Here is a 6,000-nt window from a genome sequence, read left to right as displayed (position 1 = left end):
GTTATTTATTGAATAGAATAATACAAATATCAAACTCTCATACTATTCCTCTGTTTGATTTTGCTTCAATCTATCTATATATATAAAGTTGGTTTTTTTCCTTCTTATGACATGTGGAATGGGAGTTTGTTGACATGTGTCTTCATTTTTTTTTTGTATTTAAATTCTTCTTCTTTTAAATTATTGCAATTTTCTCCATCAATTTCTAATTGTGTATTATCTAATCCTTCTCACACTTATTGGTCTCTAAAACTCAAGAAATAAATAATAGAATATAAATATATTTTAAATATTTAATTTATTCACACCTAAAAATAGCAAGATTTTTCATCATTTTATTATTTTTAATAATTTTTATTATTTCATTTACAAATTATATTTATTTCACTATTAGTATCATAAGATAATCAAATTAAGAATAAGAAACTAGACAACCAAGGCATAAACTAAGAAAGCGGACCAAAGGGAGAATAATAATCGAAAGGCCAAAGCCACCAAAAAGCAGGAAAATATATACTTAAAACACCGGAATCACAACCAGTAGCTAAAAAGTAAGAAACACCTCACAGACTAAACATGAACATACAAGATGGCATGCAACTGAAAAACCACAAAGCTATGGATAGAAGGGACCAAAGCTCCAAGAGACTAACTCCGCACACCTATACCAAGAAAAACATGGAAAGAAAAGAAACAAATTGAGAGAGGGAGAATGGAAGACAACCACCAAAAAATCAGAGACTAAACTTGAGACCAGAAATAACATTCCAAGCCCAGAATACACGAACGAAAACATTATCCAAATCTCGAGTGGCAAACATGGTGAAAGGGAGAGCCACCAGAGATGCAATGAAAGCTGCAAAGAGATGCAAGAATAGAGAGGGAAAGGGAGACGAAGCGAAATCAGAAAACTATGAAGCCGTCCTCGAGCTATGAAAGAAAGCATAGAAGTCAGAACACCAAAAACTAGATCTTGAAAACCAAAACGAGCAGAGACTATTGACGGTAAGCCAACGACGAGGAATACAAAATCAAAGACGAATAAACTCTGACCCAACCAAGGAGATGCAGTTCCTAACATCAGCTGAAATCTAAGGAAGAAGATGAGCAATCAATATTGACTGGAACAGCCTACAATGCCGTGGGAAGCAACCGAACAACTGAAAACTCATAAACCCGATCTACAACAAATACCATATAATCTCATAGGTGAAAAAAGCAAGAAGAACAAGAGAAAAATGTGAGTCTTTTTCCGGTGATGGTGAGAAGCACCGCACACCAGAAATGTAACAAAATACATAGACGGTGAGGGCTCAAGTTTAAAATAAGGGGAGTGGGCAAAAAACATCTTAAAAATTATAATTTTCAAAAATATGAAAAAAATATAATACAATTTTGACGATGAAACCGTTAATCTTAGAATCAACAAATGTGTAGATGCAAAGTTATTGAAATTCAATATTAGTTTACGTTAGAGGCTCATTTGACTACTAACAAGTACTATACACACAACAACACATTATTCAAAAAAAACAAACGCAAAATATATTAACTTATCACCTACTACATAACAAACTAAAAACATGAAATAATGATCTTAACAAATAAAAACGATAACATAATTACTTTATCCAAAAAAAAATCTTGCTCTTAGCAATAATAAAACAATTTGGCGCGGACACCCCCCCCCCCCCCGTACTAACTAAAACTGACATTACTTAATATACATCACATGTAATATAAGTGCAAAGAGAAGTTATTGCTTATCATAAAATGTTTAGCCGGTACATTTTATTGTCTCACACGTTCACCAGTTATGTAACTATAGAGAAGTTAGTGCTTCAATTATATTTGTTTCTCTTATGTACACAACCTTTACCTACAACACACCAAAAACCTGATCAATTCATATTTCTCCATCTTTCACAATACTAAACATTCTAACAATCTCTATACTTACGTGAGGTTTGAATATGACTTTTATTATAAGTGTATCAAATGGCATATAATCCAAAATCACTTATTCATCTCTTAAGCTTACATTATCACATTATCTAACCTGCTATTATAAACACAACATAGTAAACAAATAAGCTTGAATGTCATATTCAAATCATGTAAGTTTAGATCCTATTGACACATTACATTACAAACGTTTTCTCATATTTTCTACATAACACAGTACAATTCTTTATATTACATACGTATTCATACACGTATCTAATATAAATTATAGTCATTCATTTAAATAAAAATAAGTTGAGTTTAGTAAAAAACGGTACATATATATAATAGTGTTGTGTTATAATAGTGTGTTTTAATTTTTTTGAAAATCTGTATATCTAAAAAGATCTACGTACAATAATTTAGGCTGAATATTCTAACGACAGTTGTTATCTATTTGATCAAATCTACACTAATATATCTTTCATACCTATACCATGTTAGATTTGAAAAGTAAATTGGTTATTTTGAAGATATTTTCCCTTATATTTTCGAGTTCCTTTCCTACGTACCAACTTATCATCTATATTATTTATATTTTATATCTTAATTTTCTTGAAACTAATTTTGGAATATGATTTAGTGACCCTAAAAGTTAAATTTGGAATGTTTTTAATTCTTATTTCATAATATTGCTTAGTATGGGATATCTAGAGCACAATTAATCATATATAGTTTTTAATAGGAAAATCGCATTAAAAACTCTCAAAGTGTCACATACTGACAATTTAAACACTGAATTTTTTTTACTATCACTTTAAAGTGACATTTTTATCATAACAAACCTCCAATGAGGTTTACTTATTTTTCAAGTCAAACAGATGACTGGTACTATTCATTTCGTAGGTTAAAATGATGATGTGTCAGGTTTTTTCCTTTTTTAAACATTAAATAAATAATAAAAATACATCAAAATTTCAAAATAATTGAAAAAAATTCAAAAAAAATCTAAAACAATTATAAAAAAATCTAAAAATTAAATACATTAGATAAAACAAATTTATATTGGTTAAAATTATTAAATATTTAAATTATCTAAAACAAATTATTTTATGTAATGTAAAGGAAAGTAATATAATTTTTATCTACTATTAATTCCTTAATTAGGAAAATTAATATCACAATTAATCATCAAATCAAACTACTAACTTACTACATATGAAACATTATGCATTATAAAATAACACATATACATGTATGGAAATATATTATATATGTGTCAAAATATATATATATATATACATACGCCAGCCGATGACACCAAACCAAACATTTAGGTATGGTTTTTGCCACTGCATCAAAGACTGCGTGATTGCTCTGCACCATCATCTACTTTTGTGACTCAGTCACGTAGGTCAGTAGGTGTAACCGTGTAGGTTTAAGAAAAATGAAAAATCTAATCAGTGTTATTTGGTTGAATTAGGTATGCATAGCTTTTACCTGAAAGTTGACATGGATATATATCTACTTGTTTGATCAGATAACAAATAATAATACTACACTATTAATAATTATTCTCTTTCCCATCAGTTAAATTATATAAAAGATTTCTATATAATTTTCTATGCACAAATGGTTCTAACATCGGACGGTCCGACAATTCCGACACGACTCATTACGAAACCCTATCCGACAACACAAACACACCTCATCCTGAGACCCTAACAACTCGGATCCCCACCATCGAGTCGACTCGGCTGAGTCATATTCACTTTCCGATTCGATTCGACTCGTACCGATTACTCTTTGTCGTTGTCGCTAGTCCAACAGAGAGTTCCAGATTGAGTACATAATCGTCGTCTGTCTCAATATCCTTCTCCGACGTCGTTCCGCTGCTTGTGCAGTTATTATTGTTCTTATTATTATACTCTTCCCGGTCTACCACCATCGGTTCCGGTTTAATCGTCCGTTGTTCATCCGGTCCAGCGAAACCGAATTTTACATGCTCGTCATTTAGAAGAAACGCTGCCGTTTTCGGAAGAGGGATTGTGGATTCGTTGATCGTACGGTGGGTGTTAGGGTCGATCCCACGGCTGAGAAGCTTCCTCTTGATGTGAGTGTTCCAGTAGTTTTTGATCTCATTGTCTGTTCTCCCTGGTAATCTCCCAGCAATCAACGACCATCTGCAAATGATAATATTTGATCAGATTTTAAATAAATAAATAAATTCACACATGGTTCTGGTTTTTTATTTCAAGATCCTCTGTTATGATTCTTGAAAGAGATAGAGAAGAGAGGGAGACTAACTTGTTACCAAGTAAGCTATGGAGTTTGATGATGAGTTCGTCTTCTTCCTCTGTGAAATTACCTCTCTTAAGATCTGGTCGTAGATAATTCATCCATCTCAACCTACAACTCTTACCACATCTTTGCAATCCTACAAAATTGCATTAAATTTCAGTTAGATCAGCCTCTAACCTTCTCTCTCAATATGTATATATAACATATATGCAGAGGATGCATGTGTGTGTACCGGCGGCTCGAGGGAGAGATCGCCAGCAACCTTCGCCGTGTTTGCGGATGTAATCAACGAGAAGCTGATCTTCTTCTTTAATCCAAGCTCCTTTGTTCATGTGTGATTTCTCGCAGCAAGGTGACCTTCCCATCTCCTTCTTTGACTATAACTCTTCAATGGCCTATTTTTTCTTGGATCTCTATAGGAATTGGTGTGTTTTATTTTGAAGGTAGGAAGGAAGGGAGTTCCTGTTGAATGTTTCGTTTTGAATGTTATTTATAATAACTACCTAACTATATTTTAATACAAAATTTTATAGAAACAAAATTTTGATTAACAAAGGAAATGAAAAATAAAGTTCATAAGAATATTGTCACAACCAGGAATTTTTTTTTTATTAAAAAACTCACAGGAGAAACGTGAGCGTTTCCTAACTTGTTTATCTCTCTTTTTGTTGTCAGATACAGATCATATGGTTTGATTATTAACTTTTTATTTTGGGAGAAAACATCATAATAGTTTTACAATTCCACATTTTCTTATCAATCATATGATTGGATTAATAATTTCTAACTATATTGTAATTGATATTTTTAAAAACCATACTATAGCATCATTTTTCTCACCTAAGCGCATAATAATGATTATCTTTTGCTTTACTTCTTTACTAAGGTAACACCTGCGTCTTGCGCAGGGTAAGTTTATTTGTATATATTATCGATAGTTTCTTTTACATATTTGATCATTTTATTTATATATATAAAATATTTTTTGTTGTTATTATATAATTTCTTTCCGATGGATCAGATCAATTTTTATTAAAAATAATGGAACAAACTATAATTAATACATTATGGGTTGATCAGATTGGACATTAAACAAATTATGACATAAAAACCTTATTTTTTCCATCGAACACATTCTTGAAAAAATAAACAGTAATGTTTTCACAGTTGAATTATTTTGACTTTTATATTCCATATGGTTTTGAAAGCTTTCAAATCAACCATCGAATTGATACATGTCATTTTAATGTTTTTAGTCGTATACTTAAGGAAAACTTACATTTTGTAATTTAAAGTCGTTTTAAAAAATTCAAAATAAAACATATAAGAAAAAAACCAACATATAAGAAAAATATAACATATAAGGTGTCCTCATTTTTGTATTTTAAAGTCGTTTAAAAATATATATATAACATATAAGATTTCCTCATTTTTGTAATTTAAAGTCATTTTAAAAAATTCAAAATATAACATATAAGAAAAAATCTATTTTTTTATTATATGGTTAATGTGATTTTTTATTTTTTTAATACTATAAAATTAAACAAAATGAAGAAGAATGCAAAAATTGTTATCAAATCTTTATTATTCATAATCATTAATTGTCTTATATATGTAAATCATATTAGGTAATTTCGTAGCTTTTATTTATGGAAAGAATACACACTTCTTATATTTTAGGTTAATATATTGTTCTCTAGTGGACATTAAACAAATTATGACATAAGAACCTTATTTTTTCCCTCGAACACATGC

At 30.1% G+C, this 6,000-nt stretch overlaps 1 pseudogene; it reads right to left on the bottom strand.

Moving 5' to 3' along the window:
- Positions 1 to 3,530: 3,530 nt before the first annotated feature.
- On the bottom strand, positions 3,531 to 5,245 carry LOC106425926 (annotated as a pseudogene).
- Positions 5,246 to 6,000: the final 755 nt, after the last annotated feature.

The sequence above is a fragment of the Brassica napus genome, chromosome C8 (assembly GCF_020379485.1).
Source record: "Brassica napus cultivar Da-Ae chromosome C8, Da-Ae, whole genome shotgun sequence".
NCBI lineage: Eukaryota > Viridiplantae > Streptophyta > Magnoliopsida > Brassicales > Brassicaceae > Brassica > Brassica napus.
The sequence above is the reverse complement of the archived record's forward strand: the minus strand, read 5'-3'. Positions and strand labels throughout refer to the sequence as shown.